The 27,428-nt window shown below is 37.9% G+C and overlaps 1 protein-coding gene across 13 annotated transcripts in view; it reads right to left on the bottom strand.

The window, feature by feature from the left end:
* Positions 1-27,428, bottom strand: part of ZBTB20 (zinc finger and BTB domain containing 20) — a 768,805-nt gene that overhangs the window by 177,690 nt on the left and 563,687 nt on the right. For 12 of the 13 annotated variants that reach the window (XR_009551650.1, XR_009551651.1, XM_060198326.1 and 9 more), the window contains one exon: positions 26,835-26,873. The gene's annotated coding sequence lies outside the window, so the exon portion shown is untranslated. Of the gene's footprint in view, positions 1-25,385; positions 26,607-26,834; positions 26,874-27,428 lie in introns of those variants that run through there. The other variant, XR_009551649.1, reaches the window with a different exon arrangement.

Here is a 27,428-nt window from a genome sequence, read left to right as displayed (position 1 = left end):
CCCTCAATTCCTCTCTTTAACAAATAAAACAGGGGAAAAAAGAGGCCACTGGGAATGGTATATTCATAGAGTGGGCACCAAGTGAGTCCCAGTAATAACTCTAGAGGCAAAAAAAAAAAAAAAAAGACATAATAGGCTTAGGCTAAAGGTGCCAGAAACCTGGGCAGACAGCTTAAAATTGTCCCTTCTTATGTTTGTGCATTGTTTCTATATGGAAAATTACATTTCTCTGAGAGTATATGTGTAAATATGCATCTGCTTGTGTTTTGGCAACTCTAAAGTTACCTAAATTAGTTTTTGATCAACACTGTTGGATTTTTTAAACCCACCAACGTAATAAAAGCAAGTTAAAAAAAACACAAACAAACCCTACAGTACATTGTGTGCTCTGCTGTTCCAAGCCTCAGCTCCAAGACAAAAGGAAAGTGAGACTTTGTCATTCGCTAGCTGTTAATAATCAAGAAGATCTGCCAGACAAGCTCTTCGAGGGCTCTGTCTGTCTGGACCAGGTATATGCTGCTGTACACAAAGGGCTTTGCAGGGGGAGAAAAATGAGTGTTCGTGGACAATGATGCTGCTTTCTTAATTAAGATTTTCATTACTGATACATACATTAAGTTCTGCAACTGCAAGCGCCAAAGCACTGGCATGTGCAGGTAGATGTCCCTGATTCCATCTTCAGGCAGTAAAACTGAAACATATTAAACATGCACCCAGCAAAAGTTGTGGGAGCCAGGAGAGCTCCAGAAATATTTCTGTTGGAATGCAGAGAGACTCCATTAAAAACAAATTTGTAATGCATCTAATAGGCAACAGAAAAGCCTGTATCAACAGACTGTGTGTGCATGCATACATGTATGTGCGTGTATTCCTTTATGGGACTGCTTTGAGTATCTGAATCTCAAAAGTAGCTGTAGTTGACCTAGAAATAATGTTTATAATAAAACCAGTAGCTCAGGCCTTGAAAAGAATTTTGATTTTTAAGTTCCCAATGTCTACTGTTGAGGAAGGAAATAAATGACTGATATGGGGTAGCTTTTGGAAGCCAGTAAAGACTCATGTGCACAGCTAGCTCTGACTGTACTTCTGGATTACTTAGTCTATTTTCTCTGGATCTTTAGGCAGGTCCACATACTGTGTGGACTGCCAAGGGGTATATCATTCCCAGAAAATAATCTAACTGTGGTATGGGGGAATTCTTTCTTCTTATATCAAGTAAATTTTACAAAAAGAGTTTGCTAAGAGATGAAGAGAAACCAAAACCCTGCATAACCCCAAAGACAGACAAATATCTCAAGTACATGTTTTGGATTCCATTTTAACTAAAGTCTAACTCATTTTAGGGTGGTGGATGCTGTTAATGGACATACAGCTCTCTGATGTTTTCTTTTAGATACATCCCTCTCTGTTTCAAAGTTTACATCTATTTGGGGAGAGAGTCTCCCCATAGACCTCCTATCTTCTCTTTGAAGAATGCCTCTGTTTCTCAGTCTTTATTAGAACAGAGATGACTGGGGAGTCGGGCTGTAGCACAGCGGGTTAAGCGCAGGTGGCGCAAAGCACAAGGACCGGCATAAGGATCCCGGTTCGAACCCCGGCTCCCCACCTGCAGGGGAGTCGCTTCACAGGTGGTGAAGCAGGTCTGCAGGTGTCTATCTTTCTCTCCTCCTCTCTTGTCTTCCCCTCCTCTCTCCATTTCTCTCTGCCCTATCCAACAACGACAACAACAATAATAACTACAACAATAAAACAACAAGGGCAACAAAAGGGAATAAATAAAGTAAATATTAAAAAAATTTAAAAAAAAGAACAGAGATGATTGTTAGAAGTTGAGGTTAATGAAAGATTATTTTATCACAGCAGTCAACAATTTATTGGATTTTCAGAAAAGTCATGACTCATTTTTGCAAAGAAAAATACGTCATGCCTTTTCTGACAACCCAATACATTAGCTTCTCATTATGTAAGATACGTATCTGAAGCTCAAAGTTAGTCCCCCATTTTCCTTCCCTCTTCATTCTTTGTAAAGATGAGGTCTCATGGAAGCACGATTTTACTGCTTCCAAACTGATGTTTTCCTCATTCAGACCGACAGAGAGACGGAGAGGCAACACAAGACAAGAGTTGTCCCCAGTATGGTGGCACTTCTATGTGATGCTGCAACTCAGATCTGGGCTGTGTGCTTAACAAAGCAGGTATTTTACCTGTGAGCTATCTCTCCACACCCCTACCCCATTTTCTAACTGGGAGTAAATCAAGACCTGACACCAAAATGTTTAAAGAAATAGTTTTTTAAAAGATTTATTTACTTCTTTATGAAAGAGTGTAACAGAGCATCATTCTGGCATATGCAGTGCCAGGAATTTGACCTCAAGCTTGCATGGCTGGCACTCTACCCATTGTGTTTCTTCCTGGGATACTCAAAATTAATTCTTCAAAGTGACTATACCTCTTTGTTTCTTGGGGGAAGGGAAAACCCCAAGCAGCAGTAGTCAATAAGATTTCTCAGATTCCTGTACCAAGATACAGATCTCTGAAGTAGATTCTTTTCCTCAGTGTGTCAGAAATTGGGGTGGAGAGGCTGTTCCATGAAGTGACTAACTTCTGTACCTATTCAGGGTGAGTGGTGCTAGTGATTGGTGGTAATTAGAAATGAATAATTTTTTTATATAAATGGGTAAAGTATACAGACTTCATTAACATATTTCACATGCACATGGTGAAAGCTAAACAGTATTAGAATTCTTCCTAATCTTTATTGAAAAGTGTTGCTATAAAACTGGTAGAGAAGTACATGAACTCTAACTGGTAAAAAGCACAGAACAAATAAAGTAGAAATGATTCAAGTATGGAGATGATGGGTAATAGCAAGGGGAAAATTCCAAGGGAAAAATTTCAGGAAATGATCCTAATGTATATTACTATCACTTTTCCTTATACATTTTAAACTAGCTTACAAGAACCATATTGAAGATTATAACTATGGATATTTATTTATTTTTCCCCACAATGCTGCTCACTTCTGTCTTACAATAGTGTGGAGAATTGAACCTGGGACCTCAGATCCTCAGACATCAGAGTTTGTTCACACATAATTATTATGCTATTTTCCCCACCCTTTATTAAGGGTCTTAGGGCTACTTTTTTTTTTTTTTTCCAAACTTTGTCATAGAACACATGCTCCTTCTCACTAAAGATATAGGGTTAAATTTAAATGAGATTTTATAATTATTCTAGATGCATCAAAAAATTTAGAGGAACTAAAGGAAGAGTCTTTGTGAGCCTTCTAAAGTGTGAGAAATATGGTAGTTTACCCTAAATGAATATTTTGAAATGGTCCTCTGGGACAGACCTGATTTGTCACTAGCAACTTCATATTAGGAAGGACGAGGAATAACAAAGAGACTAAAGAAACAGTACATACAAGGAAAAATCAAAACACCCTAGCTTTATTAGTACAAAGATCTCTTGTACAAGATGTCTTGGCAAGTGCCTTACTCGTCTTTGAATAAGTAGGCTGTCTATGTGATATCTATTTGTTTCTTTATCTTCTATTACCTTTACTAATCTGATATCTATCATTTCAAATTTATAAAAAAAATATTGCTTTTCAGCTTTAAGACTATGCTTGAGGAATAAGAGAGAAGATGAGAAAGAATATGAGGATATTCATTAATAACATTCAAAATTATCATCATTACTGTGTCCCGATTTGGCCTCCAGGTATGAGCTATGTTCCTGTGGCAAGTGTACAAGTGACGTTTGCTAACAGTATCATAAAAAAAAAAAATCCAAAAAAAAAAAAACAGCCATTCAATCTTCTGAGCTCTGAATGCACTGAGGTAGCTGCATGGTCTTTAATAAAGGCATGAACAGTACCAGACATTATCAGGATTCTCATTACTCAGACCCAGAGTGCTCACCCTTTACTTAGCCCGGCTCTCTCCACTTTCCATAGCATGTGGTTGGCCTAAAGGGGCTTTCATATTATTTTAACATGCTTTGCCTCTCTTCTGCTTCCTTTACGGACACTATCTCAGGATTTAACACACATATGCACACACATGCACACTCACACACAACTTTTATGAACACAATTTTCTGCTAAAGAGAAAGGATGCCCCCAAGCACATGTCATGCCTTATCATCTGCAAATGAATTTCTTGTGCTGAAAGAATGCTCCAATTACCACCCAGAATGGTTTTGCATAAGGACTCCTGCTCTGCTGAAAGGCTAGGGAAACTTACTCTGAGTAGCCAATAAACTTCTCTATCCCCAGACACAGAGAAGACACCCTGTCACAGTTTGTACTGTGGAGGCCAGGGCTGACACTATCAGTGTGGCATTTCTGCCTCTCTAGCGTCTTTCACTTTCCTTGAAGTTGCTAAAAAATATTCCATTTCATTAAGTATGTAGTAATACACATGGGAATCTGAGGCAAAGAGAGAGAGAGAGAGAGGACATTGATGACATGGCCTCTAGCACTTTATTTATGAGAACATCCAGAAATCTCTATATCTGGTAAAAGAATAGTGTCAATTCTGCCTTGGAGACATGGATCAGGCAGTGTTGCCAGTGTGTATTTTTCTCTTCCCAATAATTTACTGATTCTGAAGTCTGATGGCCACACTCAGGCAATCATTTTTACATACATGTGAGTGAACAATTAGCCTGTCCCTTTGGGGAAAAGTAATGCCAAATAAACATACATATATGTAACCAGAGGAAGTACTATTTGCCACCTATACCCCCAGAGTTCTGTAGGCCCCATACTGGTGTTTTGCTCCCCACAAAATTATCCAGGAGGACAGTGAATGAGGATGCTACCAGAACATAAGAAACAACACTTGAGGTCACCTCTCACAGAACTTTAGGGGGTACTGCCTTTGCAAAAAAAGGGAGACTAAGCAACAAAATATTTGTTCTCCTGCTCATTTGTCCAATTTTATTGTGTTATTTACCTTTTTATTGCTGATTTATAACCATTCTTAAATTTAAAATGTTGGGGGTATGCTACAAATGTTTTCCCCAACTTAAAAAAAATTTTTTCTGCCACAGTGATGACTGTTTTCAGGCAATAGAATTTTATACGTTTTACTTTAGTTTTTCAGATTTTACTTTTATTCTTAGAAAAAAATTTCATGCCCATCAATAATAAAATATTAACTTATCTGGAAAAAATAGCAAAAGTTGACAATTACAGAATCAGTGAAGATGTAGAGAAATGGCAGTCTGCTGGCTGAAGGGTAAGTTGATAAAAACTTTATCAGAGATCAGTTTAGCAATAGATACATTTTACATTGGTAGCTTCAACTCTAGAAACCTATCCAAAGAAATAATCAGGTAAATAACATAAAAGTATGTATATATACATATATATATGTAGCTATTGTAGCACTGTTTACTTAAAGAAGAAATTCTAAATAATTTAAATGTTCACAAGTATATGACTGATTAAAAATTATTTATATACTGTCATAAAATCAAAAAGATAAAATGTAGCTTTTTATTTAGTAACACTGAAATAGCCAGAGTACAATGCTGAGTTGAAGTTCCTCCAAGTTTGATAATTTCAGGTGATGATTGTAATCCTTGTCCTAAAGAGCATTAAAGCTCCCATACTGAAAATAACCCAAATAACCAACCACATCTCTTCTAGGTAAATTTCTACAGTGAAATGTACATTTGTAAATTTTGATACAACCATTTGTAATTGTATTGGGAATATCACATCATGCTTAGTTTCAAAATAAGAACACAATCCTATACATATAATGGAAGTTCAAGTATACTACAATCCAGAGAAGAGCCTAGAAGGTGAACTAACACACTGTCTTCTCCTTACTCTATACTTTTTATATTACAGGTTTTTAATATTTTACAATAAGTGTAAATTATAGAATCATGAAAGAAGTAAATATTAAAAAAATACAGCTGTTTTGCTCAACAGATGCTGAATTTTACCCCAAATGGGCATCTAATCTTTGATAAGGGGGCCCAAAGGATTAAATGGAAAGAGGAGGCTCTCTTCAATAAATGGTGCTGGGAAAACTGGTTTGTAACATGCAGAAGAATGAAATTGAACCACTTTATCTCACCAGAAACAAAAATCAACTCCAAATGGATCAAAGACCTAGATGTCAGACCAGAAACAATCAAATACTTAGAGGAAAACATTGGTAAAACACTTTCCCACCTACACCTCAAGGACATCTTTGATGAATCAAACCCAATTGCAAGGAAGACTAAAGCAGAAATAAACCAATGGGACTACATCAAATTGAAAAGCTTCTGCACATCCAAAGAAACTATTAAACAAACAGAGAGACCCCTCACAGAATGGGAGAAGATCTTCACATGCCAGACATCAGACAAGAAACTAATCACCAAAATATATAAAGAGCTCAGCAAACTTAGCCGCAAAAAAGCAAATGACCCCATCCAAAAATGGGCAGAGGATATGAACAAAACATTCACCACAGAGGAGATCCAAAAGGCTAACAAACATATGAAAAACTGCTCTAGGTCACTGATTGTCAGAGAAATGCAAATTAAGACAACACTAAGATACCACCTCACTCCTGAAAGAATGGCATACATCAAAAAGGACAGCAGCAACAAATGCTGGAGAGGATGTGGGGACAGAGGAACCCTTTTACATTGCTGGTAGGAATGTAAATTGGTATAGCCTCTGTGGAGAGCAGTCTGGAAAACTCTCAGAAGGCTAGACATGGACCTTCCATATGATCCAGTAATTCCTCTCCTGGGGTTATAACCCAAGGACTCCATAACACCCAACCAAAAAGAGGTGTGTACTCCTATATTCATAGCAGCACAATTCATAATAGCTAAAACCTGGAAGCAACCCAGGTAACCAACAACAGATGAGTGGCTGAGAAAGCTGTGGTATATATACACAATGGAATACTATGCAGCTATCAAGAACAATGAACCCACCTTCTCTGACCCATCTTGGACAGAGCTAGAAGGAATTATGTTAAGTGAACTAAGTCAGAAAGATAAAGATGAGTACGGGATGATCCCACTCATCAACAGAAGTTGAGTAAGAAGATCTGAAAGGGAAACTAAAAGCAGGACCTGATCAAATTACAGCAGGAACCTCACATCACCACAATAGAGCCCCTACTTCCCCCAGTCCTGGAACCCTTGGATAGGGCCCACTTTCCCGCATGCCTCTCCCAATCCATACCAAATAATATTGCATCCGCCGATCACAACCTAACCAACGCAATGATTGCCACCTCAACATGCTTCACCTCAGACTGTGTCCAGAGACTTCACGTGTGGAATGACAACCCTTCAGCTTCATTACTCGGGTGGGACCTTTCCTTTTATAGTACACTCTAATTTCATCTCAGGTGGTTCACTTTCTAACAAAGTCCCATAACCTAGATATACACCAGTTTCTGTGAGAGAGAGCTTATGTTCACACGTATCCATAAACTACTGCAAAATATATACCTGAAAGCAGAAGTACACTAGAGTTTGCAGTGAGTACCTCCCTAACACTTCCTCTTCACTATTCCAAGCTTGGGATCCATGATTGCTCAACAATTTGTTTGGCTTCATATGTTAACTCTCTTTTCAATCACCAGGTTCCAGATGCCACCAGGATGCTGGCCAGGCTTCCCTGGATTGAAGACCCCACCAATGTGTCCTGGAGCTCAGCTTCCCCAGAGACACACCTTACTAGGGAAAGAGAGAGGCAGACTGGGAGTATGGGCCGACCAGCCAACGCCCATGTTCAGCGGGGAAGCAATTACAGAAGCCAGACCTTCTACCTTCTGCAACCCTCAAAGACCCTGGGTCCATGCTCCCAGAGGGCTAGAGAATGGGAAAGCTATCATGGGAGGGGGTGGGTTATGGAGATTGGGTGGTGGGAATTGTGTGGAGTTGTACCCCTCCTACCTTATGGTTTTGTTCATTAATCCTTTCTTAAATAAAAAATTTAAAAAAAAAGAATAAAGGAAAGTTATCTTTGCTACCAACTTACTTTTTTTTTAATGTCATGAGATAGAAAATAGAATCTTGGGAATTGTGGGAAGATGGCGGCCTGAGAAATCGCTAACAGCGAGTGCTCTGATAGCATCGTCGGCAACGGTAGGATTTTCTGCCTTTAGCAGGCCAGTCAATAAGGGGGGTGCAAGAAAGAAGTGATTACAGTTTAATTTGGGTTAACAATTAGAGCAAAGGTGACACGGACTAGCGGGGTGCCAGAATTCCCAGGCGGCGCCAGGCAAGGCGAGTGCGCCGGGCATTGTCCTCCGCCCGCCCGGGAAGGCGGCTCCTCCGCCGGTTGCAGAGCTCGGCGGGCAGAGGACCCGGAGAGAGCACTTTAGCTCGGGGGCTGCCTCTTGGGAGTCGCCAGGGTCCACCGCGACCCTGAGGGTGGATCCAAAGACTTCTTGAGTATAGCTCTCATTGGATCAAAGGACTTGGAGCTAGTTTTCATTTTTGAGAAATCCTTTAAAAAAGTCTGGAGGGCGGGGTTTCCCGGAAGATGGCGGATTGAGAAGCGGCTAGCCTTTGAGCTCCGGACACATCTCGTGTAAACAATAGGATTTTCTGCCTTTAGCAGGCCAGCCAATAAGGGGCCATAACGGTCATACCAAGGATGTGTCTATAACTTAATTTGGGTTAAGAATTAGAGTAGGGGAAAAAATTCTTTTTTCTTCCTTTTAATTTTCAAGCATACATCCTTCCCGCCGCCCCCCCCCCCCCCATAAGCAATGCCTGGGACCAGCTACTAGCAGGATACCCCATACCACCAAACAGGGTTTTTTATTTTTATTTTTTTTTTAATTCACTGATACACATTTGGGAAGTTCCTCGCACTGCTCTTTAATTACAACTCTTCTTCTTATCTTCTCCCTTTTCTCTCTCTTATCTCTCTCTATCTCTCTCTTTTTTTTTCTTTTTTTTTTTTTAATCTTGTCATACACTTCTTTCTTCTTTGCCTTTCTGAATTTGTGAATTACTTTGGGGAAGAAATCTGACCCAGAGTGGACTCTCTATGTGTCTATCTCTGCTCTAGTTCCCTTTACACTCTTGTTACCCTTAGAATATACACTGGATAGTAGATTTGCATAACTGTCTATTCTTGCTATCCTCTCTACCTTTTCTCTTTCTTCACTGGGATTTGGTTACTATTTTTTCACGGACTGGAGAAATTGTTTGGCTAACTGGTAACGATTAAACTCCTTCAATACTTACTTCAGTTGCTACTGTTATTCCGGAGGTTGGTGAGTGCAATTGTCATAAAGGTATTTAGTACAGTGTTACTTGTGCTCAAAACACAACAACTGAGGAACAACAGAGCATTAAAAAAAAAAAAAAGAGAGAGAAACACATAAATTAAAAAAAAATGGGTAGATTAAAAACAAATAAAACTGCTACCCCAATGAATGAAGACAAGAGCCCAGAAGAAACCACAAATCAGTCAAAAGTAACCATAGATAAGAAAAGTATGCAAGCAATAATAAACTTATTAATCACAGAAATGAAAACAACATTGGAGGAAAGAAATGGCAGTATTAGGGAAACAACAGTTGAGACCCCAAGGAAAATACTGATTATCTTGAGACAATTAGAGAACTGAAAGCTGAAATAGCTGTAATGAAGAAAGAAGCTGAGGCAAGGGGAAGCAGACTAACAGAAGCAAAAAACAGAATTAGTCAGACAGAGGATGAGTTAGAGAAAACTAAGAAAGAGGTGAAAGAGCTTAAAAAGAGATTGAGAGACACTGAAAACAACAACAGAGACATATGGGATGATCTCAAAAGAAGTAACATTCGTATAATTGGCCTGCCAGAGGAAGAAAGAGAGGAAGGGGAAGCAAACATTCTAGAGGAAATAATACAAGAAAATTTCCCAGACCTGAATAACAGAAAGGATATCAAGGTGCAAGAGGCCCAGAGAGTACCAAACAGAATCAACCCAGACCTGAAAACACCAAGACACATCATAGTCACAATGAGAAGTAAGGATAAAGAAAGGATCCTAAAGGCTGCAAGAGAGAAACAAAAAGTCACATACAGGGGAAAACCCATAAGACTTTCTGCAGATTTCTCAACTCAAACTCTAAAAGCCAGAAGGGAGTGGCAAGATATCTATCGAGCCCTGAATGAAAAAGGGTTTCAACCAAGGATTATATATCCTGCTAGACTTTCATTCAAGCTAGATGGAGGGATCAAAACCTTCTTAGACAAACAACAGTTAAAGGAGGCAACTATCACCAAGCCGGCCCTGAAAGAGGTACTAAAAGACCTCTTATAAACAAGAACATCACTATAATACTTGTAATATATCAGAGTAAACAAATTGTTTTTTAGAACAATGGCACTACAATACATTAAATCCATAATATCAATAAATGTCAATGGCTTAAACTCACCCATCAAAAGGCACAGGGTGGGGGGATGGATCAGAAAACATAACCCAACCATATGCTGCTTGCAAGAATCACATCTGTCACAACAAGATAAACACAGACTTAAAGTGAAAGGATGGAAAACTATCATACAGGCTAACGGTCCACAAAAAAGGGCAGGAACAGCCATTCTCATCTCTGACACGATAGATTTTAAATTAAATAAAGTAATAAAAGATAGGCAAGGACATTACATAATGATTAGAGGATCAATCAGCCAAGAAGACTTAACAATTATTAACATCTATGCACCCAACGAGGGACTATCTAAATACATTAAACACCTATTGAAAGAATTTCAAAAATACATCAATAGTAATACAATAATAGTGGGAGACTTCAATACCCCACTCTCACACTTAGACAGATCAACAAAGCAGAGAACCAATAAAGATACAAGAGAATTGAATGAAGAGATTGACAGACTAGACCTCTTGGACATTTTCAGACTCCTCCACCCCAAAAAACTGGAATACACCTTCTTTTCAAATCCACACAACACATACTCAAGGATAGACCACATGTTAGGCCACAAAGACAGCATCAATAAATTCAAGAGCATTGAAATCATCCCAAGTATCTTCTCAGACCACAGTGGAGTAAAACTAACTTTTAACAACAAACGGAAAATTATTAAAAGACATAGAATTTGGAAACTAAACAACATGCTCCTTAAGAACCACTGGGTCAGACACTCACTCAAACAGGAAATTCAAATGTTCCTGGAAACTAATGAAAATGAAGACACAACCTATCAAAATATTTGGGACACAGCTAAAGCAGTACTGAGAGGGAAACTTATAGCTATACAATCACATATTAAACACCAAGAAGAAGCCCAAATGAACGAACTTACTACACACCTCAAGGACTTAGAGGAAGAGGAACAAAGGAACCCTAAAGCAACCAGAAGGACAGAAATCACTAAAGTTAGAGCAGAAATAAACAACATCGAAAATAAAAGAACCATACAAAAGATCAATGAAGCCAAATGTTGGTTCTTTGAAAGATTAAACAAAATTGACAAACCCCTAGCCAGACTCACCAAACAAAAAAGAGAGAAGACTCAAATTAATAGAATTGTAAACGATACAGGAGATATCACAACTGACACCACAGAAATCCAGAGAATTCTGCGAAACTTCTATAAAGAACTATATGCCACCAAGCTAGAGAATCTGGAAGAAATGGAACAATTCCTAGAAACCTATGCACTTCCAAAACTGAACCAAGAAGAACTACAAAATCTAAATGCACCAATCACAGACAAAGAAATTGAAACCGTTATTAAGAATCTCCCCAACAACAAAAGTCCTGGACCAGATGGCTTCACAAACGAATTCTACAAAACTTTCAGGAAACAGATAATACCCATACTTCTTAAGCTATTCCATAAGATTGAAGAAACAGGAATACTCCCTTCCACCTTTTATGAAGCCAACATCACCCTGATACCAAAAGCTGATAGGGACAGAACAAAAAAGGAAAACTACAGACCAATATCTCTGATGAACATAGATGCCAAAATATTAAACAAGATCTTGGCCAACCGGATACAGCAACACATCAAAAAAATTGTTCATCATGACCAAGTGGGATTCATCCCAGGAATGCAAGGCTGGTTCAACATCCGTAAATCAATCAATGTCATTCATCACATCAATAAAAGCAAAGTCAAAAACCACATGATTATCTCAATAGATGCAGAGAAAGCCTTTGACAAAATCCAACACCCATTCATGCTCAAAACTCTACAAAAAATGGGAATAGATGGGAAATTCCTCAAGATAGTGGAGTCTATATATAGCAAACCTACAGCCAACATCATACTCAATGGAGAGAAGCTGAAAGCATTCCCCCTCAGATCAGGGACTAGACAGGGCTGCCCACTGTCACCGTTACTCTTCAACATAGTATTGGAAGTTCTTGCCATAGCAATCAGGCAAGAGAAAGAAATCAAAGGGATATAGATTGGAAGGGAAGAAGTCAAGCTCTCACTATTTGCAGATGATATGATAGTATACATAGAAAGACCTAAAGAATCCAGTAGAAAATTACTGGAAGTTGTTAGGCAATATAGCAAGGTATCAGGCTACAAAATCAGTGTACAAAAATCAGTGGCATTTCTTTATGCAAACACTAAATCTGAAGAAGAAGACATCCAGAAATCACTCCCATTTACTGTTTCAGCAAAATCAATCAAATACCTAGGAATAAAGTTGACCAAAGAAGTGAAAGACTTGTATGCTGAAAACTATGAGTCGCTACTCAAGGAGATAGAAACTGATACCAAGAAATGGAAAGATATCCCATGCTCATGGATTGGAAGAATAAATATCATCAAAATGAACATTCTCCCCAGAGCCATATACAAATTTAATGCAATACCCATCAAAGTTCCACCAAGCTTCTTTAAGAGAATAGAACAAACACTACAATCATTTATCTGGAACCTGAAAACACCTAGAATTGCCAAAACCATCCTAAGGAAAAGAAACAGAAATGGAGGCATCACACTCCCAGACCTTAAACTATATTATAAAGCCATCATCATCAAAACAGCATGGTACTGGAACAAAAATAGGCACACAGACCAGTGGAACAGAATTGAAAGCCCAGAAGTAAATCCCAACACCTATGGAAATCTAATCTTTGATACGGGGGCCCAAAGGATTAAATGGAAGAAGGAGGCTCTCTTCAATAAATGGTGCTGGGAAAACTGGGTTGAAACATGCAGAAGAATGAAATTGAACCACTTTATCTCACCAGAAACAAAAATCAACTCCAAATGGATCAAAGACCTAGATGTCAGACCAGAAACAATCAAATACTTAGAGGAAAACATTGGTAAAACACTTTCCCACCTACACCTCAAGGACATCTTTGATGAATCAAACCCAATTGCAAGGAAGACCAAAGCAGAAACAAACCAATGGGACTACATCAAATTGAAAAGCTTCTGCACATCCAAAGAAACTATTAAACAAACAGAGAGACCCCTCACAGAATGGGAGAAGATCTTCACATGCCAGACATCAGACAAGAAACTAATCACCAAAATATATAAAGAGCTCAGCAAACTTAGCCGCAAAAAAGCAAATGACCCCATCCAAAAATGGGCAGAGGATATGAACAAAACATTCACCACAGAGGAGATCCAAAAGGCTAACAAACATATGAAAAACTGCTCTAGGTCACTGATTGTCAGAGAAATGCAAATTAAGACAACACTAAGATACCACCTCACTCCTGAAAGAATGGCATACATCAAAAAGGACAGCAGCAACAAATGCTGGAGAGGATGTGGGGACAGAGGAACCCTTTTACATTGCTGGTGGGAATGTAAATTGGTACAGCCTCTGTGGAGAGCAGTCTGGAAAACTCTCAGAAGGCTAGACATGGACCTTCCATATGACCCAATAATTCCTCTCCTGGGGTTATACCCCAAGGACTCCATAACACCCAACCAAAAAGAGGTGTGTACTCCTATGTTCATAGCAGCACAATTCATAATAGCTAAAACCTGGAAGCAACTCAGGTGCCCAACAACAGATGAGTGGCTGAGAAAGCTGTGGTATATATACACAATGGAATACTATGCAGCTATCAAGAACAATGAACCCACCTTCTCTGACCCATCTTGGACAGAGCTAGAAGGAATTATGTTAAGTGAACTAAGTCAGAAAGTTAAAGATGAGTATGGGATGATCCCACTCATCAACAGAAGCTGACTTAGAAGATCTGAAAGGGAAACTAAAAGCAGGACCTGATCAAATTGTAAGTAGGGCACCAAAGTAAAAACCCAATGGTGAGGGGTAGACATGTAGCTTCCTGGGCCAGTGGGGCGTGGGAATGGGCGGGAGGGATGGGTCACGGTCCTTTGGTGATGGGAATGGTGTTTATGTACACTCCTAGCAAAATGTAGACATATAAATCAGTAGTTAATTAATATGAGAGGGGGAAATCAATTGTATGTCTCAAAGGTTCTCAAAAGACAAACTGAATCTTTTTAATAGATAGGCTACGTATTTGATATGCGGACTCTCTCAAAAGCCTAGACCAAGTAGATTAGAAGCTTCCAATAGCACAGCTATATACAAGATACTGGGTACTGTATCAGCAAACCATAACAAAGGGACTTTTCAAAGTTAACCCAATTAACAAATAATGTGATGATAATATTAACTATTGATTGTCTTTTTGAACCCTAAGACAGCAGGAACCTCACATCTTCACTATAGAGCCCCTACTTCCCCCAGTCCTGGCACCCTTGGATAGGGCTCACTTTCCCGTATGCATCTCCCAATCCATACCAAATAATATTGCATCTGCCGATCACAACCTAACCAAAGCAACGATTGCCATCTCAACATGCTTCACCTCAGAGTGTATCCAGAGACTTCACGTGTGGAATGACAACCCTTCAGCTTCATTACTCGGGTGAGACCTTTCCTTTTATAGTACACTCTAATTTCATCTCAGGTAGTTCACTTTCTAACAAAGTCCCATAACCTAGACATACACCAGTTTCTGTGAGAGAGAGCGTATGTGCACACGTATCCATAAACTACTGCAAAATATATACCTGAAATCAGGATTACACTAGAGTTTGCAGTGAGTACCTCCCTAACACTTCTTCTCCACTATTCCAAACTTGGGATCCATGATTGCTCAACAATTTGTTTGGCTTTGTATGTTAACTCTCTTTTCAATCACCAGGTTCCAGATGCCACCAGGATGCTGGCTAGGCTTCCCTGGATTGAAGACCCCACCAATGTGTCCTGGAGCTCAGCTTCCCCAGAGACACACCTTACTATGGAAAGAGAGAGGCAGACTGGGAGTATGGACCGACCAGTCAACGCTCATGTTCAGTGGGGAAGCAATTACAGAAGCCAGACCCTCTACCTTCTGCAACCCTCAACGACCCTGGGTCCATGCTCCCAGAGGGCTAGAGAATGGGAAGGCTATCATGGGAGAGGGTGGGTTATGGGGATTGGGTGATGGGAATTGTGTGGAGTTGTACCCCTCCTACCTTATGCTTTTGTTCACTAATCCTTTCTTAAATAAAAAATTAAAAAAAAAAAAAGAAAATAGAATCTTATAGATATATATTACAGATATATATTACTACTGAACCAGCTCCCTGTTTAACTTCTCTTTTTTTAATTTTGAGAGAGAGAGAGAGAGAGAAGAGAGTTAGCATTCCATCATTCAAACAGTGTTCCTTGATGCTCTCATGTGGAATTAAGGATTGGTTTTGGAACTGTACAGTAGAAAGCACATGCTCTACTACTGAGGCACCTCCTCGATTTCACTACAACCTCTTTCTAAGCCATCATTTTATAATGTTTAGAACAAATCTGTGTAACGAATTTACCTCTATTGAAAATTAGGGACAATATTCTTCAGGTGTTCTTCATATCTTACTGTCAGAAGCTAGCATGTAATTAATTTATAGTACTCTGGTTTATGAGTCCAGATTTGGAAGCTGTTTTAGAGGCTGGTGGTGTAGTCCATTATTAGTCATTGAAATTTCACCTGCTGGAAAGTCATGCTGTTTTTTCCTTTCTCTTCTCTTCTCTTCTCTTCTCTTCTCTTCTCTTCTCTTCTCTTCTCTTCTCTTCTCTTCTCTTCTCTTCTCTTCTTTTCTTTTCCCTTTCCTTCTTCTTTTGCTTCCAGGGAGGGTGAGATAGAAAGGAAGAGAGAAAGATAGACACCTGCAAACTGCTTATGAAGTATTCCCGCTGCAGGTGGGGAGCTGGGTTCAAACCTGGATCTTTGCACAGGTTTTGGTGCTTAGTACTATGTGTGCTTAACCGGGTGCACCACCATCCAGTTCCCCTCATGCTGTATTTTTCTATGCAAAAATGTAGAATAATTTTTCCAACTGTCCAACATTTATTTCAAGTGGAAATTCCCTGCATGATGAGTTGCTACATAGGTTGTCTGTAGTTAATTCACTTTCTTGTCTGTCTATTCTTACCCACCTACTCTTCCTCTCTCCTTCCATCTTTTAATAAATAGCCTCTCAGTATAGTCAGATGCCAGCTTTTAAAGATTAGAGAAAATGCACATAGTGGCAATACCATGCTTCAAGTAGATAATTTAATTGTTCCTAAGTAATCACATTTTAGAAAGATGATAATAGGAGAAATTAGAGTCATCACACACATATATATGGTGCATATTAGAGGCTTGGCAATAAGGCAGAGATTAGATACTTCTTTTTGAGAAAGAAGAGAAACAGCTTAGTAATTCCAGGATGGAAGATGCAGCTGAACAAAGAAAATGAGTAAAATGGGTATTTCTGTCTTTTGGCAATGGTTAGCTAATAGCCTATTCCTGTCCTTTTGGATAAAGTGGCAGCTTTTAAAATTCTCTAGACTGTGAAGTATATGAAGGCAGAAATGTTGCTTTATTCAGCAATTAATTTACTTTTTTGTTTGTTTTTTGTTTCCTTCCTTTCCTCCCTTCCTTCCTTTGTTCCTTTCTTACATTTGGAGGTAAGGCCTCACACATGTATGATTTTACCATTCCAAAGTTTATTATACACAGAAAGAAGAAAACATACAAAGAAAAGGAGAAATACCTCAACACCACACCTTCCCTAGGGAGTCATCTCTTCAGCACCCAACTAAGCATTTTTTGGTAGCATTCCTAGTGTTAGATATAGCTTAGACAACCACCATATACTTGAATAATTAAAGTGAGCCTCTTTACTGCCTTTTCATTCTGGCCTCAGAATCACAAGGAAGCTAAAATTTTGAAATATCTATTTATACATCCTGATAATACTACATCCTACACACACACACACACACACACACACACACACACACACACACACACACACACATCCTGTGATCTTCTACTTTGGTCACTAAACTTCTAGAGAAAAAAAATCACACAAGGCAGAAGTTACCACTATTAATCCATCAGATTCTGTCTTGGTATGTTGTATATTTCTAAGAATGGTGCTTATTTCTTCTAGATTGTTTAATATTATATCTGAAGTCCTCCTCCTTTACATTTTTTTTTTTACCTTGCACCACTTTCATAGTTATCAGACAGCCTCCCCCCCCCCCCCCCTTTTTACCAGGGCACTGATCAGCTTTGGCTTATTGTGGTGCAGGATTTGAATCCACTTTATAGTTATCAGTTGTGGCTTCCCTTTCGGTTCTGATTTTTTTTTTTTCTCTTTCTGAATCTGGTTACAGGTTTGCCTATCTTATAAATCTTTTCCAAGAACCAATTCTTGGTTTCATTGATATTTTGAATTACTTATTTAAATCTATGTTTTAGTAACATGTTCTAAATTTTATTATTTCCTTTCTTCCAACTGACGTTTTTTTTTTCTCCCCTATGCCTCCCACCTTGTGCCTTTACAGTTAAGCTTAGATTCTTTGTTGGAAGAAGTAGAAAATCTGAGCAGACACATTATGAGTAAGTAAATTGAAAAAGTAATCAAAGGAGTCTTAAAAAAAAAAGCCCAGAATGAGAAGGCTTCATTTGTGAATTCTACCAAGTTTTGAAAGAATAATTAACATTTTTTCATACTTTTGTGAAATTGAAAAAAGGTGCAACTTCCAAACACAAAGCCAACATGTAGATTGTGACACAAGGACATCACAAAAATATAGACAAATGTTCTGGATGAATATAGATGCAAAAAATTTCAGCAATAAAATACTATCAAACTCAATTCAATCAAACATTAAAAGAATCATACAATGTGATCAGGTGGGATTTAGTCTAGGAAGGCAAGGATGCCTCAACACACACAAACCAATAAATGTAGTATACAATATCAACAAGCAAGGGAAGCACAAAAATCATGCAACTATCTCAATAATCACAGAAAAGGCACTTCACAAGATTCAACATCTTTATATGATATAAACTCTTAATAAAATGTGAAAAGGAGGAAAATATTTCAACATAACAAGGCCATCTATGTCAAATCCATATGCAATATCATACTCTATGGTGGAAAACTGAAAGTCATTTCTTTGAAGGCAGGAATAAAACAAGAAATAGGTATTCTTATATTACTTATTCTCACCACTGTCACTAAGTAGAGTAGTGAAAGTCTTCTATTTGTTGAGAAAGGAATATAAACATTGTCCAAATTTGAAAGAAAGGAAAACCTATCACTGAATGTAGATAGCATAATAATACACATAGGAAATCCTAAAGATTCCAGCAAAAGTCTATTAGAAACAATAAACAGTTACAGTAAAGTGGTTGGCTAAACTTATAAAAGATATGCTGCATTTCTATATTAAAATAATTAACTTGTAGAAGAAGGAGGCAAGAAAACAATTCCACCTACAATGACATAAAAAAAGAATTAAGTACCTTTGAATAAATTTAACCAAATAAATGAAAGATGTGTACACTGAAAACTACAAGATATTGTTGGAAGAGACAGAGGAAGATACAGAAATATAGAAAAATATTCTATGGTTGTGAATCAGAAGAATAAAAATCATTAAAATGGTTATGCAACCTAAAGAAATATATGTTTGCTGCAGTTCTTATCAAAATTACAAAGACATTCTTTAAAGAACCAAATCATTACTATTTATTAAAATCAGTAATGTGCAAATATAAATATTTATTTCTTTTCCCACTCACTAACTTCTGTCAACCACTAATCTGGTCCTCATCTTTTTTATATTTTTGTCATTTCTTAAATATCATTTACATGTAATCATAAAGTATGTAATCTCAAGACTGAGTATGTCTGCAATTAATCCAAGTTGTTGCATGTATAACAATCTCATTATTTTTCAGTCTTATCAAGTATTCCATGGCATGTCTATACAACAGTGGACTTGACCATTCATTCACTGAAGGTAACTTAGACAAATATGGACCCAACTAAAATTATTTTCAATGAATGAATGATTAAACCCACTGTTTTACTGATATGCCATGGAATACTACCACGCGTAGCTGTGTACAGGTTTTTGTTTAGATTCATTTCCATTTCTCTAGGGAAAATATTATAAGAATAGTGTGGTGTTTTTAGAACACAGGATTGATCATCTCGTACTCCTTTTTAACAGCGTTCACTCACGCTTTTAGTTCAAATGGTACTTCATCAAGGAAGTTTTTACAAATTTCCAGACTCACTTAGATTCCAGTCTGAAATTTGTTCTAAGAGCACTTGGTGTTTCTATTTCATACCAGTAAGCATGACTTATATTTATAAATTATTTTATGTAACCATTTGATTGATATCTATCTTCTTTTTCCTAGATTGTAAACTCACAATGGGGTAGAAATCGTGTGTTTTGCTCTCCATTACATTTTTAGCATTCAGTAGATACTCATTTTGTTCTTGAAAACTGGCCAAAATGTTAACATAGATTAGTCTTGGAGTTGAGTTCTAGCTCTATTACTTACTAGTATTCTTGGGAAAATCACTGTTTCTTACTTTTAAAACTGAGATTGTAATAGCATTTGTTTTATGAATAGTTTTTTAAAATTAAGATAGCCATTTAATCCCTTTGTTCAGTGTTTAAAATGAGGCAAGTACTCATCAAATTTTAATTTTTGTTACTGTTCCTTCAACAAGGATGAGTTTTTAATTTTTTTAACAACTACATTTTTACAACACTATTTCCTATCCTGCCTGTTATCCAGGGTTCTGATTCTAGTTAAGTCTGTGAATGTTAAATAACTTATTTTTTTGATAGTTCAAGATTACCAGTTCTAACTCCAAGTATGTCTCCTTAGCTAGATGAGAGTTTCGTTTGGTCTTGTGGCTCTAATTTTTATAATCATTTCAGTACTGCTTACTTTCCAGACTATCTATTTTAGGGTTAGTATCAATGGTTTGTCCTGACTCTTAATAACTAGAGGAAAGGTTTATTTATTTATTTATTCCAAGTCACTTTATTGAAGAAATATTGATTTATAAGACTGCTATAAATCTGTAAAACTGTTGTGGAGTTTCATATTTCTCCAGGATAAGTGCTAGCATACCAGCACACTGGTCCCCTCCACTAAATTATCATCCTTATGCACCAGAGGGCACCAGATCTCCAACCCTCTTAAAAGTTATCTTCTTCCTCCCCTCTCTAAATCCTTGGATCTGCTATGATAGACCACATCCCATTAAAGAGTTACCCTATATTTTCCCTTGCATGGTTTATTCATCTCTACTTATAAGTGAGATCACCAGGTATTCCTCCAGAAAGATGCCTCAGTTCTTATATTTTCACCCTGTTGGTGAAGACAGTCCTTGGTTCATGTTTACCAAGTAGAGGGCCTGACTTAATGAAAGCTTGCAAGTGCAGAAATATAATCTTTTTCCTTCCTTCCTTACCTCGACTAGTAGGAATTAGTGGGTTGGGAAAATACTACTTTTATACAGATCCATATTTTCACTGGGAAGGGCTTTTCCAAGGTCTAGATTGAATAGAATATATTCAGAAATTTCATTTTACTTCTATTGCTAAAATACATTTTTCACCTTAGCCTTTATTAAAAAGTTTAAATCTGTTCCCCACCTATGAAATGAAATTTTTGGTATTGTCTTAATGGGTTTAGAATTTGAGTAGGATGTTTATTGGATCCACTCAAATATTACAATATATTGATATGTGCTTTTGTTCAGAATATTCTTTTTTAAAACTCATCATATTTTAAATTTTATTTATTTATTTATAGAAATAAATAGATAGGAAAGAGGGATATAAGGAGAGAGAGAAACCACTTGGGAAGCTTCCCTTCTTACAGTCTTACAGGTAAGGACCAGAGACTTGAACTTGGGTCCTTCAGTGTGGTAGCATGTGCACTGTACTAAGTCTACTATTATCCAGTCCCATTATATTTTTTATATGTTAATCATTTTAAAAGATCCTGCTCAATCAGATTTACATGTAACTTTTCCTTTCTTTCTTTTCCTTTTTTTTTTTGGTTACTGCTCCAGACTGACTTTTTTTTTTTTCACCAGGGTTATTGTTGGGGCTTGATAGCAATATAAATCCACCACTCTTAGTGGCCATTTTTTTTTTTTTGCTCTCTTCTCTTCTCCTTTCTTTCTTTCTTTCTTTCTTTCTTTCTTTCTTTCTTTCTTTCTTTTTAATAGGACAGAGAGAAATAGAGGAATTGAGAGGGGAGGGGAAAACAGAGAGAAAAAAAGAGAGATATCTGCTGCTTGGCCCCCTACATGAAGCTTTTTTAGTATTGAAAGTTCATTTTCATGAATTCTTACTGTATTATGGAAAATTCAATATCATAAAAAGTTCCCCCTTATATAAACTTTAAGTCCTTTTAGAACAAGAAGGCTAATTTCCCAAATTTACAGTATAATCCCCCTAATAACCATAGTTGCTTTCATGTAGTGATTAATAATAGGGTTGATTGTACTTGAGGCTGGTCTGATGACAAGGCTTTGGCTTAAAGATCCATGCTAGAATTGATATGGCTTGGGGATGGATGGATCCTGAGGAGGTGATGGTACTAGTCAAAGACAGAAAAGGCTACTATGAGTGTGTCCTTCTGATGTGTATCAGTGCATATGTGGATAGAAATATAGGTGGGGGGAGGGGTAGATAGCATAATAGTTATGCAAAGAGACTCTCATGCCTGAGGCTCCAAAGTCCCAGGTTCAGTCCTTCACACCACCATAAGCCAGAGCTGGTCAGTGCTCTGGTTAAAAAGAAAGAAAATGTAGGTGTTGGAGTTTAATCATAATATTGCATTGTGTTTTCATCTTAGCAGCATACTCCCCTATTTTCTTTTATAAAAAGCATATAGAACTCATGGCCTGATATGTAGAAAGGCCAAGAGTAATCTAAGAAGAGGGAGAGATAATGATCATGGCTGTGATAGAATTGTCTGCAGAGTGTTTTGATTCTCTGAATTAGTCAAAAGATTGAAAAAAAAAAAGTCACTACTCCTTGGGGAGGAGGGGGAGGAGGGAGGGTCCTGAAAATGGTATCTGAGCAATGAAAGACAGTGAATATTTTAAAGATCACTGAATATAATTTATTCAACCTAAATGCATAAAAGTACAGGTGGGGACATTATTTATGCAGGTATATGCAAATCACTTTATAAAATAGGCAAAGCCCTTCTGCTTTTTATAAGTTGCCAAGGTGGTTCCTGATATTTTAAAAGCTATGCACCTTTAATGTAATTTCCTAAGAGTTGGAATTCCTCTGTTGGAATCACAATCATTGTCAGAGCAAGTTTATTTTTTTGCTCTCCTCTGGGATATTTACAAGACTCTCATAACCATTACAAAAAGAGTCGTTTCCACAGAGATGTGACTGGAAAAATCCCTTGGACATTGCTGAGGAGCAAGTCACAATGTTCAAAGCAGAGAACATAGGCTTTGAAAACATGAACCCATCTGACCTCTTGAATTTAGTACAGTGAATTCCTGAGCTCTGAAACATGGGGCCCGGCTGTGCATGCCATATTGGTGCTATAAGACTGGCAGTAGGTTGGCTGTGGCATGGTCTATTTCAAACTCCTTCACAGTGCCCAGTGTTGCATGTTCCCAGATGACATTTGGTTGGCAGAAGCTGGGCCTCCAAAGCTGGCAGTCTGGAATACAGCCCACTGTGTTTTGACAAACACATAATTGACCATCTGATCATCAGCCTATGCTCTGCACTCAGGTCACTGGGGGGAACTGGGCTTTCAATTGGTTCCTCCTCTATGTCTTGTTCTTCTTCTCAAACCTTTCTCCAGAAAGTAGTACAGAGAAGACTTAAACACACCCACATATATACTCCCATTTGTAAAAGAGAACACAGTACATGAAACATAAGCTGTTGAAAAAACTTCCTTTAAATTGTCCTGGCAGCCCAAAGTGAACAAGAGAAAAATACACTTATGGTGAACTCTAATTCAGAGAGAAGGAATAAATATACTGAATTGTTTCAACACCCGGCTGTGCATAAGTTCCAATTCAGCTCAATGGTTTAGAACTTCAACTAGGAAAAAAGCAGCAATGGGAAAATAATAGGGAACTGGGGCATTGATTGACTTTCTAAGGATGTTACTAAAACACTTTCATTTTGAAGTGGAGAAGAAAAAAGCAGAACACCAGGAATGTTTTATCTGCCTATAGCTCCCTGAAGTCTATTAGAGGAGAAGAGGACATACATCTCTGGAGAACAGAATTGAGACAGCAGCTCAGAGAGAGGTCAGACTCAAATTGAGTTTTTTGATGAAGCTCCCACAAAAGAAGGCATTTTGGCCTGAAACCCTCCACCACATCTCAGCTTTTCTCATTGAAGGGAAAGATTAAGCACTGGTCTAGGATATGCTGGCATTATGATAATGCCAGTGTTGATGCATACACTACCACATAATCTCTCCAGTGCATTCTCACCCCACTGAGTAGTTCAAACCTTTAGTGTTAATCATTGATCTGGGTTCCTTTTTCTTAACCAACTCTATCATTCCTAGAAATCTTTTTCTTTTAAACGTCAGTTAATATAATTCAAAGCCTCCGCAACTCTACAACATCAAACCCCAGCTTCTCTGTACAGCATACTAGACCCTCAATATCAGTATATGCTACCTCTTTCCCAATCCCCTACCTTCTTTCCAGTCTCATGCCTTTGTCTTTCGTCAATCTTTGTTCCAGCTACACAGAATTACTATCTTCTGAGTCTATGACTGCTTCTCAATACCTCCTGACATCGTCAGTGCTGATTAAGAATTCCTTTCTCTCAGCTCCACTACATTCATCTGGTAAACAATTCAGCTTTTAGGCTTTCAGCCCCAGCATGGGCTCCTTCCTATATGCTGGAGGACACTCCTTTTTTCCCCCCTCTCTACATATTATCTATAAAAAAACTATACTATTATAAAATAGTATAATAGTTAAAATAGTATAGATTTTAACTTCCTTAAAAGACTGTATGGGACTCAACAATAGTATTTTAAGTTTATCTTGGAGTTTCCAGAACTAACCATAGTGAATAAAGTCCCAAAATGTTGACTGAAACTGAACCATAAGCTGTGCATGACAACTAATCAGGTCTAAGCCAAGAAGTAGTATTTGCTATTAGCTTTTAGAACCAAGGTGGGAGTTTATCAGCAATCTAATAAAAGTTAAAGATCTCAGAAATGTAGCACTTTCTGATGGTTAACATATGGCTGGCAATTGTCTTGGGTGAGTATGTGTGTGTGGGGGGGTTAGATAGTGTGATGGGAGAAATGTCTTTTCAACAGAGAATGTCACTGTGGCAGTGGATATTCAGACTTCTCAACATGCAGTTTGTGAAAAGGAATTGTCCTGAGAATGAATCTCAGCACAGTCTAATTTATAAGAATCCACTTTCTCAGGGCAAATTTGTGCTACCTGCCTCAAGGCAGCATGATAGTTAATGGAGGGTTCTTCTTTGATTCTTCTAAACAATAACGGGCTAGAAGTCTCTTCAGCAAACATTGGGAAGCTATTCAAATCCCACTGAAATCTGTGACAGTTTAGATTAGGACTTTCAACTAAATGCAATGTCGGAAAGACAGAACTCTGTATTTGTCAGGAAGTGGCCATTGAAGAAGTACTAGGAGAGAGAAGTAGTCAGAAGATACCAGTTCTCAAGGAACTAGTCTTATCAGTTTGATAGATATCTGTGGCATTGAGAATGAGGCTATCATGGAAACTGCCATCTTTGAAACAAAGGAATTTTTTAAAGAACAATTTAAGAAGGAATGAAACTTGGCCTAAAAGTGGGTAAAGTCCGTTGGCACATGAGTGGACTATCAACCCATTACAGGTCATCCTCTCAGTCTTATTTCTGGTTAAAAACCAGGATCTCCATTGAAGCTGCCTGACTGATGGTTGATCTAGGATAGAATTAGTTTCAGATTTTTCTATATGCCAGAAACAGTCTTTCAATTATGTTTTTTATCTCAAAGATTCCCTCTGGGTTTCTAATCTTTGACACAGGTCTTACTCAGTCCCTTGTGCTGCAGTGTCTGAGGCTCACCCTACAGTGCTGACGTCATAATAACTAAGTTGTGCAGGCAGGAGTGCACTGTGCTGACTCATCCATCCCTAGTGATGCGAGGATTAATGCGTTGTCTAACACAGAGCTATTATGTGAACTGTATTTTACACAAAAGAACTGTAACAAAAATGATTTGCCAGAGGACTAGAAATAAGCAGTGCTAGGTAACTAAGAAGGCTTTGCAGAGCTATAAAGTGGTATCCATGAGCAGGCAAGTTAACACCCTCCAAAGCATTGACAGACCCACTCTGTCAACACCAAGGGTAAGGAATAACAAGACTTGTCAGGGGCAGGGAGGACCCACCCCTGCTGTATAAATGCATTACGCACAGCACCAGTCTTTGAGGAGTTTAATCAATCTCCTTTCTTTGTCAGATAACTGTCACTTTAGACTTTAGCCTTAGCTTTCTTTGGCACGTTCTGCTCCCCTAAATATAATTTAAGCAAGTAGCTTCTAGGAATGCTAGTAGAAGCCACACACAAGCAATAGAGTCAGATGACCCCCATTTCTGTACAAATGATTATAGCACAAGAAATTCCTCAGAGTAAGCTGTGAACAAGAGACAGTGCTCAGCAGAGAACGAGAAATAACTATAAGGATTCTGATGATTATTTATCACAGAGGTGACTGCTACCTGTAACATATCTCAGGTGGCAGCTCATGCACTGACTTTAATTATTTGTATTCACTGCCCAAGACTCATTCAGCATTGCTTGGTTTGGGCTTTCCATAGTGAATGTCTTCTTTTACCGTTTTTTCCCCAGATGACTTTCCATCTTTTTGGAAACAAAACAAACAAAAACCAAAAACAAACAAACAAAAAGTGGGTAACTTCTATAAGCCTCCTGGCACATAGATAATCCTGCGTTTTCCTTTCTTCCCCTCCTGAAATTTACACTCCTAAACACTGGTGAGTTTTAGCCTAGATGGACAAAGTCTTGTACTTCTTAGTAATAGTTTAATAGAAATTTTCTCAGGATATGAAAGTTCTTATCTAGAACATAAAGTGAAAAACTACTGGGCCTCTGGACGGGTGTTTCAATGAAGAATACATAATTGCCCATTGACTGACAGTGAAGCACAAGCCCAACTGGTGCTGGTGTCTGGCTGAAGAATGTAAGCCATAGTTCAGAAGGGCTGGGGCTTCTGCAAACAGCAGCTGTGGCTGAAAAAAAAGGCAGTCTTTATAAATCCACTGGATGAGGCCACTGAGCTCCCTCACAAATAGCAACGGCTACTAACACCAACAGCATCGACTCCAAACACACACAAAAAGCTAAGTCATACTGAAGAAGTGTTGAAAACCACAACAAAGCTAACTAAAAAACATGGCAATAAAAAACAAAGTTCCCAAATCAGACACTAAAAACAAAAAGAAACCAATTTTACTTACATAAAGTGAAGGGCAGGTCACAGACAGATGATCAAGGAACTGCAAGTCAAAGAAAAAAAAATATGAAATTAAAAACACACCCAGTGATACTATAGGGAAGTAGAAAAGCACATCTAGGTGTAGACAAGACTTGTTGCTTCAAGAGACTGAGTAGTAGAAACTCATTTTTAATCTGGGAAAAAAGAAATCCAGACTCATAAAAGTTTACAAATATGTGACCTTGGCTCTATGCAGTACTGGCATACAGAGTGTCAACCCCTTTTTTGTCTATTTCATTTTGCTCTGAATCATATGAGCATTTTCTATAGTTATGCTGTTCAATATATAGTTACTAACTACATTGATCAATTTAAATGTCATTGAATTAAAAATTTATTTTAAAAATCCAAGCACTTAATTCATTAATCTCATTAGTCATATTTATTTTTTTTCTTTCTTTCTTTTTTTAAAATTAACTTCAACTCTCTTTCTACCACCATCATGTACCATGATTCTAGTCCACTCTCTAGTCCTTTTAAAAAATTTTTTATTTGGGGTTAGGTGGTAGTGCAGCGGGTTAAGCGCAGGTGACACAAAACACAAGAAGTGGTATAA

Source organism: Erinaceus europaeus, chromosome 9 (genome assembly GCF_950295315.1).
Source record: "Erinaceus europaeus chromosome 9, mEriEur2.1, whole genome shotgun sequence".
Classification (NCBI taxonomy): Eukaryota; Metazoa; Chordata; class Mammalia; order Eulipotyphla; family Erinaceidae; genus Erinaceus; species Erinaceus europaeus.
The sequence above is the reverse complement of the archived record's forward strand: the minus strand, read 5'-3'. Positions and strand labels throughout refer to the sequence as shown.